Source organism: Manis pentadactyla, chromosome 10 (genome assembly GCF_030020395.1).
Source record: "Manis pentadactyla isolate mManPen7 chromosome 10, mManPen7.hap1, whole genome shotgun sequence".
In the NCBI taxonomy this organism is placed as follows: Eukaryota; Metazoa; Chordata; class Mammalia; order Pholidota; family Manidae; genus Manis; species Manis pentadactyla.
This window is the reverse complement of record NC_080028.1, coordinates 108146537-108159749: the sequence shown is the minus strand read 5'-3', so window position 1 is coordinate 108159749 and position 13213 is coordinate 108146537. Positions and strand designations below refer to the sequence as shown.

The 13213-nt window shown below is 50.9% G+C and overlaps 1 pseudogene; it reads right to left on the bottom strand.

Annotated features, from left to right (window-relative positions):
- The window catches only part of LOC130679397 (putative protein SNX29P2), a 75743-nt pseudogene that overhangs the window by 47461 nt on the left and 15069 nt on the right, over window positions 1–13213 (bottom strand).

Genomic DNA, 13213 nt, shown 5'->3' with positions numbered 1-13213 from the left:
CAATGGGCCAGTGGTGCCTGCACCTTGCAGGTCAATGCAAAGCAGGGAGGACTCCAGGGAGGCATCGAGCACGGTGCCTGTTGCCTTACCATTTAATGAGTACTAATCACTGTCATAATTATTGCTGACCACCAGGAGCCCCTCTTATGCCATCCCCATGAACCACACTTGTCTACCGGTCTTCAACCTTAGTTACTTTGCTTGACATTAAAGCTTGGTGATTACACGGATGGGAAGAGTCCCGGCCGAAGGCAGACACACTGGCTATTCCAAAAGGCCTCACAGCTCTGGGCCTGGGTCGGCCCCCACCACAAAGGCCCACATCAGTTCTCTTGCAGCCCAACTCCCATCTGGACCCTCTTGGACCCCACACTGGGACCCAAAGGACTACTTAATCCAAAACTTTGTGGAAACATTGTTGCCACAAATTCAGTTTCAAAGAATTCCAATAGTTAAATGAAACTAGAAAATGAAACTGTATTCATTATAAAACTTGGTGTTTGGAGTAAACCAGCTTAAAGAGCAAATGATGACAAGGTGGACAGCTATTCTGTACTGATTCCAAGCCAGTCTGAGAAGGACTTGTAGCCTCAAGGCTAAGCACCTCCCGAAGCCCCACCTGCTAATGCCACCACATCGGCATTAGGAATTCAACATATGAATTTTGGGAGGGGACACACACACCCAGACCATAGCTGTCAGACCAAAAGTGCCCCAGAAAATAATTAAACAAGTTTGGAATGCTCATCCTGAACACCCAGTATCCTCACTCAGGAACTGCTCGCTTTATTAAAAAGATAGTAATAAGTTTAAGGCTCTCAAACCTGGATGCCGACCATTATTAGCACAACGCTGCATGCCCTGCTAATCTAGAAGCACGAGGAATTGTGAAGGCTTTGGAGTCAGAAAACCCAGGTCCATCACCAGCCTCGCCACTTACTCTACCTAGGCACCATACAGGCACATAGTAGGTGCTCAATAAATATTTATTGAATGATATCCTCTCTGAGAGACCTTAGACAATTACCTAACCCCACTAAACCTCTGTTTTCTTAAACCAAAAAGGAGAATAATATTACCTGTACTTCAAAAGTTACTGGGGGATTAAATAGAAAAAATGTAAATTTAAAAGCTTAGGCATAATACTTGGCATATAGTAAGCTCTGCAAAGCAAATTGTTACTTTTCCTTGGTTATATTTTTACCCATTGTTATTGCCAAAACTGTAGTGATAATGTAAACACACTGACTACAGAAAAAGGATGGAGGTGAGATGGGGGGTTTCTCCCCAGCAATAAATCCAGTGCTACCTCCTCAGACCTGCTGTTTCTAAATACACCAGTTGAGTTCCAGAAGTTTCATTTCAGGGCTTGTCAGGAACTAGTGGTAAGAGCCCACAGAGAAGAGCTGAAAAAGGCAGAGGCCCCCACCCCACCTGGCCGGGTGAGCTCAGTGGGGACAGAAGACTCAGCCGCCCCTAGGATTGTAGGTGGCAGAACAGAGGGGCGCACGAAGTGGAGAACTCTTTTCCAGCAGCTCTCACGACCAAGGAAATGAAAGGGCAGACAAGAGAGTCCGGGGGACCCCCATGAAGATGAGGGTGCTGTCAGCACCCCTTTGGGCCTCCTCCCCAAGCCACACAGCCCCAGGAGCAGCAAAGAGCCACTGCACTGGTCCCATCCCACCTGTGCGCATTTCCTCTGCACATCAGGCAGATCACCCAAGAGAGGGCAAAAGAGCCCAGAAAGCAGAGGCTATGGGCAAGCACCTCACAGGCCGGGACAGGGGCACATCAAACAGCATGGAGCGGGCCCACAACCTCCCGGGAGGGCACAGCCACCCGGCCACAAGGGCCATCTTCCAGCTCTTAACATAGGAAAATGCATTCGTTAATGCTGTGGCATGCAAAGAAGCTGTAGGGGTCAGACTCCTGGCACACACCGACTCAGCACCAAAATGGCTGCTCCCAACAAGCCCGTAGGGACGGGCCCAACCTCGGCCCCCAGCTCCACAATGAGGAATGTTACCACAAAGGAACTGTAAACAGTAATCGTGGCCAATATTCTCAGAATGCGCTCCCGGCAGGCCCAGCACTTCTCATTTGTTGCTCACAAAGAATGAAGAAACTCACTGCAGGAACATAAAACAAGATAACAAAAAACCTTTCTGGTGCCCCCCTCACTCTCTACAGAAAGAAAAAAAATCTAGTAAATTATAATAACCCGAGCGATGGGAGAGTACACCGTCATTCCACAGGAGGCCTGGGAGATGAAGAAAAGGATGACTACGAAATACAGTTACAGGAGCAGAACACAAATAGGCACGTTGATAATAGCTACTATGTATCGACTCTTCACTCTGATCTGAATACTTTGCCAAGCGCCTCACAGTTCATCTCCACACCCACCATACGAGATGGGGTTCATCACATCCGCATGCTCAGAGCAGGAAACAGGCCCACAGAGGCTTGAGGCCACCAGCTGGAACGGTTTCCAAGCGTGCCCTCCAGGCTGGGCGAGCAGACTGCCCCCCAAAGCAACAGGCATGATGCAGTGACGGCCACAGACAGCTCTGCACACCCAAACACAAATTACAAACCTACCTGCAGAGACAGAAGTATGGGTGTTTGGGCTGCTGGAAACTGTCTTTACTACTTCACTAAACAAATCCATTTTTCATCACAGGCTTTGTGTTTTCTCTAGCACCAAAGGGCCTTGTGGAAAGAGAGGGCAGTAACATGGGTCTGGCTGCACCACCTTCTCTTGGGCACTAGATAAGGACAAGCACATATGCCCAAAAGGCCAGGACAAATCCCTTTGCCATGTCACAGACTCTCCCAGAGGGGAAAGCTGCTTGCCAGAGGACTTGTCAGTTACCCCAAACACCAGGGATTTAGTGCACCGCTCTAGCTCGACTACAGTGCCAGGGCAGCCTCCTGTACCAGGTGTGAAATGAGCCAGGAAGCCGTCAGGGAGCCCTGGGGAGCACAGACTCGGGAGTCTCTTGTTGGACTCCTCCAGGGTTTCTGAGGGTACAGCATCTCCCTTGGTGTGCTTCACGTGCTGAGACGCAATTCTCAATCAGAAGCTGGGTAGGCGTTGGGACGCCATGCCTGAGATGCCCCATGTTATGAACTGAAGTGTGTGTGTCCTCCAAGTTCATGTTGAAGCCCTGACCCCCAATATGACTACATTTGAAGACAGGGCCTTTAAGGAGGTAACTGAGGTTAAAGGAGGTCCTAAGGGTGGGGCGCTAATCCAATAGGACTGGTGCCCATTTAAGAACAGGGATGTGTGAGCAGAGAGAAAGATCGTCTGCAGCCCAGGAGGGAGGCCTCATCAGAAACCAGCCCTGCCAGCACCTTGACCTTGAACTTCCAGCCCCCACAATGGTGAGAACTAAGTGTCTGTTGCTTAAGTAACCCAGTCTGTGGTATTTTGTTCCATGGTCCCAGCAAACGAATGCACCCTGGATACCCAGACAGACTTGCTCTTCTCATTTTTCTGTGATGATGCAGGAGATGGTACAGGATGAGGGGAGGCACAAGTCAAAACTACCCTCCATTCAAAGCGTCTACGAATCCTGATCTCTCACCTAGAACACAAACAGGGTGGACCACAGTGCTGTCCCAAAGTCTCCCTGAAATTTACAGCCACCCCCACCCTGCACACAACCACCCCCAACAAACCACGTTACTGCAAAGCAGCCAGGGTCACCACGTGCACATAGTGACCCATTTCCTCAGAGGTTCCAGGCATAAACTCTGGATACACCCCTGCTTGCCAAAGACACCAAGTCATAAAACTGGATTTACATTTTCTGGGAAAGTGCATGAGTACAGCCAAGAAAACCAGTGCAAATCTCTGCCATGAGCATCACTCGAGGCTGTTCAGAGGGATGTCCTTAGTGAAAATGCCCAAGCAGAGCCAGCACCTTCCCCAGTGTCAGGAAACAGTGGAGGGACACGGCCGGGCCATGATCCCTGCAGACCCCCACGGCAGCTGACAAAGCAAACCAGGTTTACCTGAGATGGGGACCCCATCCTGGGGCACAGGAAACCCGCATGGACGCACAATGCCAGCTACCTGCCAGAGGGGGAAACGAAGATACCCAAACCACACAAGGGCGCCCGTGGACACAGGAGGGGCCTGCAAAGCATGGTATTCATGGCCACAGGCTCGGGGTCATTGTTCTTCATCAAATAAATGTAAATAAGACAAAATTTGCACCGGTGTTCTTAAGGGTCAATACACCTAAGAGCAAATCTCATCACCCTGCATGAAGGTGTGGCCCGCACAGAGAGAAGGCTCGGCAGAGGCCAAGGGGCAAGGCGTCCAGCAGGGACTCGGGACCTCGTTCCTCAACGCCTCTCCAATCCTGTTTCCCCCCAGGAAACACTGGGAGTTTAGCGCCAGAACACCCTCAGCCCTCCCAAGGCTTCTCCCTTGCCCTCTCTCTCTTCTCTAACAATGGGAGCAGGTCTCAGTCAGAAGCTGTGATGGGCGGCAACATCCAGGCCGACTGAAAAACACTGTTTCCTTTCCATTGTCTTTATCGCACAGTTACCTGCTATTTATGTCCACTAAAAGTAGCTGTCCATTTACAGTAGCCATATAAAGTTCCCTTTCTAAATAAAGGAATTCAGATTTTTTTAAGTGCACCATTTTTTAAAATTATAGTAATAGTACAGTGATAGATAACTGAAATTTGAAAACCAGCACCCTCAGGGTTCTCTGAGCCCATGAGTCCCCCAAAGCGGGTGACCTATAAATATCCGCACAGCTGGATTCACAGCTGGGAAGCACCGTGCTGGGCCACACACTCCCGCTGTACAAAGCGAGGCCCGTCATTCCCACCCTGCCAGCCTCACAGTGCCCACTCGTTTCCTCATTCATCCTTGAATCACAGGACACTGGTTGTCTCCCAAACTCTACTCTTCCTTCCTTAGCAATGAAAACCCCAATTTTTAAGGGGTTGTGGGGGTACACTGCCTCCTTAGCAGTCAGGGGAGGCCGCAGGACTGGTATTGGCCACATAAGTTGGATGCTGTGTGCACCCTCTAGGAAGGGTCCTTACAGCGTTGGGGACTGAGGGCAGTCCCCAAATTCACCTCTTCTATGCCATGGATCCATTCTGCAGCCTGGTGAAGCCCAGGGGCCCCTTCTTGGAAAAGTATTTTAAAACACAGAAAATAAAACATAGGAGATTACAAAGGAAATTGATTATACTGAAACAGAATTATCAAAATGAAAAAAACAAAAGTGATGTAGTAATATATGGGATTCTTTATCATCACATTAAAAAGCCACTCTATCTTCGAGCAGAAATGACTCTGAGATTCTTTTCATGTCTGTGACAGGTGCCTGTGACTTCCGTCAGTGACAGGCCCCCTGCTAACACCACTATGGTTTCTAGGGTTTGCTGTTACTTTTATAATTGAAGATAATGCTAAAGTTCAGTCAGAGGCTAGAGAAAAAAGTTATAATTTCTTTCTCCATGCAAATTCAGATCCCTGAATCCTACCTACGGAAATGGAGGAAGTCTCTCCTCTTTCCCCCTCCCCCTTCCTGATACCTAGGATGAGAATGGGATGGCTGCAGCTGAAATAGCCACTTTGGACTAAGAGGCAAGGGAGGAGGAGTCCTGGTCTCTGAGGATCACAGAGCCACGTACCAGCCCCAGCCTGTCTACCTCTGAACAGAGAGATGAGTTTCTATCTCGTTAGGCCACAGTAGGTTTATTCTTGCTTATATAAAGTCACTCAAACCTGATCTTAATTGCCATATCTCTAATACTTTTCCTGAGTGGTGAGGTTGCAAACAGCTTGAACCTGATCCTTAGCAACCTTCAGTCATCTTTGAGAAACAAACCCTGACTTAGAAAAATGGTTCCTCCAGAGCTACTAAGGAAACCCACATAGAACAGTTATTCTGTAGCCAACAGCCTTACAGGAGGCAAACCCCAAAACCTTGAACCACACAAGCTCCCCGTCTATCTCAAGGCCACTCCACCTCTGCAGTGTGTCCTTTAGTGCAGGCATGGGCCCAAGCACCACACATTAACCACAGCTCAGGAAGCTTACAACCAAGCACCACACTTCAAGGTCATGACCAGATGTGCACACACACGACCTCTCTCTGGAAAGTTCACAGTCATGTGGGAGCAAGCGCAAAGGCACCGGCATGATGTGCAGGCCCAAGAGTCACCCCGGTGTTGGCAGAGATGGCTCAGCAAGTACTTACTAATTGTCATCGACTCTGGCACCGAGGAAGAAGTTAACAGGCTGCTCAGAGGGCTTCCTTGGTCTGGAGGACTGGCTTCCACACTGGGAAAAGGCAGGCAGAAGGAAGTTACACTCAGCAACTTAAAATACAACCTCACCATTCAAAAAGTTGCAGGTGCTAAGTTTACTCAGGTGCACTGCTACACGGAACAGAGGCCGCCCTTTGAAGTTACAGTCAGTCCTCATTATTTGCAGATACCATATTTGCATATTCACCTACTCAATAAGGTTTATTTGTAACCCAAGATCAAGTCTCACGGCACTTCCCTGGTCGTTCATGAACATATGCTGGGTGGCAAAAAACCTGAGTCACCGAAGCTCATGCTCCCACCTGACATCAAACAAGATGAGTTCTGCCTCCTTTAACGATCACACGGGGAACGAACGTGTCCTTTGGGTGGGCTACTTAGTGCCATCCTTGTGCTTTCTGTTAGTGATTCTGCTCTTGGACATGGCCCCCCAGCATAGTGTCAGGTGCTGTCTGCTGTTCCTAAGCACAAGAAGACTGTGATATTCATTATGTGGAAAATGTGTATGTTAGGTAACCTTTACTCAAAGCCTAAGTTATAGTGCTGTGGGCCATGAGTTCAATGTCAGTGAATCAACAAAACGTGTTAAATAAGATGTCTTTAAACAGGAATGGACAAAAACAAAGTTAGGCGTTAATCAGTTGACCAAAATGTGACCAGATGTTCACAGGGACTAACCCTGTATTTCTCCTAAGAGTGATGATTCGGTCTTCATGGTGACTTGCAAACAATGAAGATTGACTGTATGTTTACAAAGAAATTCCAACATGGAAAAATAATACTTAACATCTTTCATGAAAATAGTAGGGTCATATTATGGTTCCTACACACACACACAACTAGGAAGAAAAGGGCCAGACCGTCAATGGAGCTTGGGGCTTGAGAATAATATTTTTTCATTTACTGTTGCATTTTCCAAATGTTCAAAAGTAAACAGCAAAAAGGACTGTAAGGTAAGCAGTGACTCCCACCCTAGGGCTCATTAAAAATGCAAACGTGACATATCCCTGGGACACCAAATTAAAACCATAAAGAGAAAGGAGGAGAAATTTATAAGAGCAACAGGGATCGTGGTGGCATCAGGGAGACCTGAGTGTCCGTCTCAGCCCTGCCACCTAATACACAATGACTTGGGGCAACTTGGTTTCCCTTTGAGATACTTTTATTTGAAAAAAGAAACAACCCACAGAGTGTTTGCTGCTGTATGCCAGACTAAGCACTTCACAAATATATGGTATCTAAGCGGCTTACATAGTGCACAATATTAAAATTGTTCAATATTATCACATATTAAAATCAAGCAAATAATTATAAAGGAGATACCCAGAGATGGCCCAAAAGTGTAAAAAGTAAAGTGGTAGGTAAGTCAAGTGTGACCAACACTGTTTCTCAAGCTCTGAGATCCTTGGCAACTTTGTACATTATGTGATATAAGACTACCCCAAACACGAACGTGAAGGAAAGCCTTGACTTTTAATCTCAGCAGGTGCCCCCCTAGCCTTAAGAGAGAATAAAACGCAGAACTGTGAATAGGACAATTCAATTCTTGGTTTCTGGCAACTTGGTTTCTGAATACTAACATACACCGAGAGTCTGTCTCTGGGAGAATGTGGTCCTCCGGCTCTGTCCCGTTCTCCAGGCTTCCGAGGGGGGCATCTCTGCACAGAGAGGAATCGCAGAGAAAAAGTCAAGTTTCTGTTTTCATCTCATTTTTCTCCATGAGACAAAGACACAGTACAGACATTGGCTTATCGGCTAAAGCAACTGATTTACAAATGTTTCTACATCTGCACACTGGGTTTTAATCTGCTGCCTGTTGCATTTTTTCAACCATAATCTCAGATTTGGCATCAGTCACTGAGAGGAGGGCCCATAACCCCACTTAACCTTTTTTTTTATCTCGATCCACCTGAATTCCTGCATGAAGTTCATATTTAGCACAAACCTGAGAGTCAGGAAATAGTAAGTCAGCTGTTAGACAAACTACTGCTGTAGTGGCTTGATATGGGCACAACGGGGCAGGCATGGTCTAGCCGCTGACAGTAGGCTCACGTCCAAACTGAGGGTCTGCTGCTTTCTAAAAGCCACTTGCCCTGCATTACGTGCCATTAACTGAGAAAGGATTCATAAGTGAGAAAAGATAAGTGAGGCCATAAATAATCTCCAGAAACAACAGGCAAAAGGCACTGAAGACTTCCACAAATGTATTAGCTGCTGTTCACATCTCTTTCCAGGAAAAAGTGCAACTTCATGCCCCTTGGTCTGGACGGTGACATGAAGGCCAGTGTCCCCCGGGACACAGGCTCACTGGAGAAGCTTCTGGCTCGCCGATGCCCAGTACAGAACGAGGCCTGCACCGCGGACAGGGGACGCAGAGCCGAAAGACGCGCCTCGCGGCCCTCAGCCCTCACGGCCTCCCCCACCCTCCCGTTTAACACCTGGTTTCGTCCTGCCCAAGGCTCCCCAGCTCCTACAAGGCTGAACTGAGGGAACCCTAGGAAGAAAGGTTTCTCACCTTTTCTTCTGCCCGGCTGCCTCCATTAAGCTATTCCATCCACTCACTCCTGCCTCTTTTAAATAGTTCCAAAGGACTCTCCCCGGGGTGGCAGACGACAGGCCAAGCAAGCCCTCCTCCTGGAGCTCCTCTCCTGGCCTCCTAACATACTCTTCGCTCCCGCTCCACCCTCTTTTTCTCTGATTCCAGTACGAAGGCCCCCGAGGCACAGCCCCATGGCCTCTGCACCTTGGCAAACCCAGGGCTTGGCTCCAGTGCTAGCCTCTGTGCGGCTGACGCCTCTCAAGCCCTCACCGCAGCCGAGGGCCTCAGCCTCAGTCCTACTCCCACATCTCTGTCTGGTAGAAAGCTCCCCTGGGGTACCCTCTGGGGCCTCCCAACTGACCCTCACCTACAAAACCATTCCTGTAACCACTCCCGAGCTGCGACGTCAGAAGAGTGCCCACACCACCCCGCTGGCCATCACAGAGCTACGTGGTATCCATAACCTCCCAGTTCCACCCAATTATCTCCCACCCTGGCTCCCAAGCCGTTTCCACGGCTGCCCTAGTTGAAGGCTCAGTACCTTCTCGGGGTCTGCTGCAGAGGTGCCCCCAGTTCCGTCTCACCCTCTCTAATCTAACTCACACAAGGCTGCCTGATTCTGCTTCCTGAAGCAAAGACGGGGACGCAACACACACAACGGAAACCCATGGCTGCATAGAGGCCACCACCCTCCAGCACCACAGACACTACACCCACTTGGCCCAAGTGGGCCTCCCTTGATAATGCACAACCATGGCCCAGGAAGCTGAAGCAGGCCTGAGGCACTGGGGCCACAGAGCAGTCGCAAAGACAGACCACCTCACTCATCCTCAGGGCCCCCTCTGAGGTGGGTGCGACTGTTATCTTAAACTAACAGATGGGCAGTAGGCCCTCATGCGTTTAAGTGACTTGTCCAAGACCACAGTGCCAATATGTGAGGATTTGAACCCCGCTCTGCCCCATGGCAGAGCTGAGCCCATAGTCTCATTCAGCTGATCTGAGATATGTGCTTTTCTATCGACATGTCCCTGGAGTTCCCACCTCCACTCATTTGTCCACAGTGTGTCTCCAACTGGACATCTCTTTTCCATCTGCCAGATGTCCACTCACTGCATGTCCCCACCCCCACCTACTGCATCAGTCCCCTCACCCACTCACCCACCCAGCAAACGCTTCCTGAGCCACCACTGTGGGCCTGACACTGGCCAGGATCGGGGTCACACTGGAATCAAAACAGACATGGTCCTGTCTTCATGGACCTCCAAGACTAGCAGTGGGGAAAGGCATTAGCAAGTAATTATACAAATATACAATTACAAACTAAGGTCAGAGCAGTGGAAAACTGGAAATACACAAGGTTTATGACCAACAAGGCCTGGCCTGCCTGCCAGGAGCCAGAGAAGCCTCTGTAAGACAGCGACCCTTGGGCCACGACCTGAAGGATGGGCAGAGGGGGAAGATGCAGGACAGGGGGCTGCAGACTCGGTTCCAGAAGCTGCATGCAGGCTAGTGTGGCCGGAGACACCAAGCAAAGGGAAATGAGAAGAGGTGAGGCTGCGGGGTGGTCGGGAGCAGGGGTGGCCACAGTGAGGGTTCCGGGTTTTATCCCAAGTGGGGTGGAACAGTTTACGAAGGGTAATGATGCACTCTGATTCAAGTTCTTAAAAAACCACTCTGTTTGCTAAAAGAAGAAGGGACAGGGTAGCTACAGGGTTGAAGCAGAGAGAACTATTGATGGTTCTTCCCCATGCAAAACTCCAGGAGGGATTCGCCTTTGGGTCCCCAGAGCTGGCATGGTGCTAGTGCACAACAAGATCGCCCACGGATGGAGTAAACTGTGCGCCCTAGTGGCCCGTGAGCCACATCAGTGGGGCAGGAACACAATGCACGCCCTGCAACCACCACAGCATCTAAGAGTCCAAACAGTAAAACTACCCTGGGGGAGCAATCAGCCACTTCAGATGAGAGCAGCACTGTAGCAGCGGCTCCTCGGCCTCAGCCAGCTGACAGACAGATGGGACCCTGGGAATCTGCAGAGACCCACCACAGGATGAGGAGAAGCCCCCGAATGATAGACCCGCCTGGAGGAGAAGGGGGTCAAGGTCACAGACGAACCAAAGCTAGCTTTCAGAAACTGACTGTGCATTTACTAACCCAACACTAAGCACAGGCCCCTCCACCAAGAGGCAAGCAGGAACAGTCACACATGCAGTAGGTAGAAACGGGTGCTTGTTCACCTCCTCCTGTTATTCTCAGCTGAGAGAAACTTTGGGGGACTGCCCTCCCTTGCAGCTTCACAACGATGCTAGTAAACATGTGTGGCTTCATTGTGAGTAAATGCAGGCACAGAGGAACTGATGTTTCCCTTCCTCCAACCTGCCTGTCAGGTCTCGTGTGATGCTGGAATGGGGTCTCCCTTCTGTGAGGCCCCCGAGCCCTAAAAATGTAGCTCTGAAGTACAGACCACTAAACTGCAGAGCCCCCTCCTCTAAGATTCAGACACCCCTTCTCTGCTGCGTTCTCCCTGCCAAGACCTAGCTACCCAAGCCACCCATCCTTCCCCACCAGGTGCTCCCCTCCCTCTTTATCCTCCTCTCTCGGTCTTTCTCCAAAAACCCACACAGATAGTGGTAGTAGAGGCACCAACGTCTTCCAAGATGATGGGAGCGCCTCCTAAGGGACGAGTCCTCTGTGTGCAAAGTCATCAGTACAGACACCCAATGGCTCCCAGGCCAGGATGGGGGAGAACAGGCTACTGCTGCTCAAGCAGGAGGGCGTCAGCCAAAGGGACCCTGGTCAGAAATGGAGTGAAACAAAAGGCGTCTGGGAGCGGAGTGCTGGCAGGGCCCAGGGCAGGCAGGCCAGCCCAGCGCCACCTGGCACACGTGCCTCCCCTGGAGACAGAGCACCAGGCCAGAAGGGAATCAACCCAACACGGCACTCCAGTCAGGTAACGGATTCCCCTCACTCGGATTCCAGTGTCTTCGTGTGGCCCTAGAACACGGTGCCTTCCCATCTGATGTTCCCACCCAGGCGGGTTTGCCCCTCAGGCTGACACAGGCTTCCAAAACACCTGGCAGCTTTGTTACTGTAGCAAATTGAAAAGCTGGCAGACCAGCTCACACACACCACCTCTGGTGCACACAACCAAGATAAGCTGGGACTGAGAGTCCCATCAGCAGTGACAAGATAGGGCTTCTGGGTGTGTGAGGCTGACAGACAGATGGGACCCTGGGAATCTGCCGGGGGCGCCTTCCTGCGATGACTCTGGAGGCCCGCCAGAGGCCACTTTCCCTGGTGACAGTGGAGAGCCCAGCGAGGGAGAGACAGTGCTGGGTTCGGTAAGGCTAACCCCAATGTGAACCACAAATAGCCATGTCCCAGGAGCAGCCAGCCAGCAGCCTCCAGGGACTACTAGTTTGGAAGAACCCAGTTAAGAAATGAAGGAGCCACTTGAAACAGAACAGGCCAACAAAAAAACACCCTCGGTCGGGGGTTGACACTAGGTGATTCAGCTGGAAGCCGTGAATAAACTCTGGGAATGTCAGGGGCCCTAAACACACCTCAGGACCACGTGCTGTCTGCAGCCCCGCCCCCTTCTCAGACATCCCGCGGCTTGCACACTGCCACTGAAGGGACGAGATAACCATCCCCGTCCTGGGCCGTCTGCACCAAGGCCGCCACCTGAGTGGAAGGAGGGGCCTGCAGACCCGAGCAGGGCCCACCAGATGGCGCCTCTGGGAGAGTCAGCCGGAACCCAGCACCTGCTGGCTGCTATGGAAGGCCGTGGCTGCGGCGAAGGTCTGCACCTCAGCCGAGTACAGGCAGCCTCGTGAGGGAGTGTGGGGTCTCAGAGTGACCTGGCCAGGTGAGGAGCCCCTCCACTCCAAGTTCCCAGCTCCCAAGCCCACGGGCGCCCACAAGATACCCTGTCATGTTGCACTGTGCCTCATCTCTTCCCACATTAACCTGGGGAACAGTGACCACACATCTGGGAGGAAGGGGACACAGTGATAACCACCACTGCCCCATGGGCTGTGGTCAGGGTGGGTGCGTGCACGCGGGCCACCTTACAGCCTTAGACCTACTTCGAGGGTTTGATGAGTGTTGGCTGTCACTCTCACCACCGACTGCACCTTCCAAAAGAGACGAGCCTATTAGATAACGCCACTCAGCCACCCTTCCCATCAGCCTCAGGTTCCACCAGGAATACTCACTGCTCTGAGAGGTCTCCCAGCCCAGCTCCTGCAACTGCCAGAGGGGGTCTGACCTGACCCCCACCGCAGACTGCTGCCTCTCCTTGTCCCCGCCCTGCCCCTCCGCTTGAGCTGGGTTGAGTGGGTTTCTGTTCCCCACACAGCAG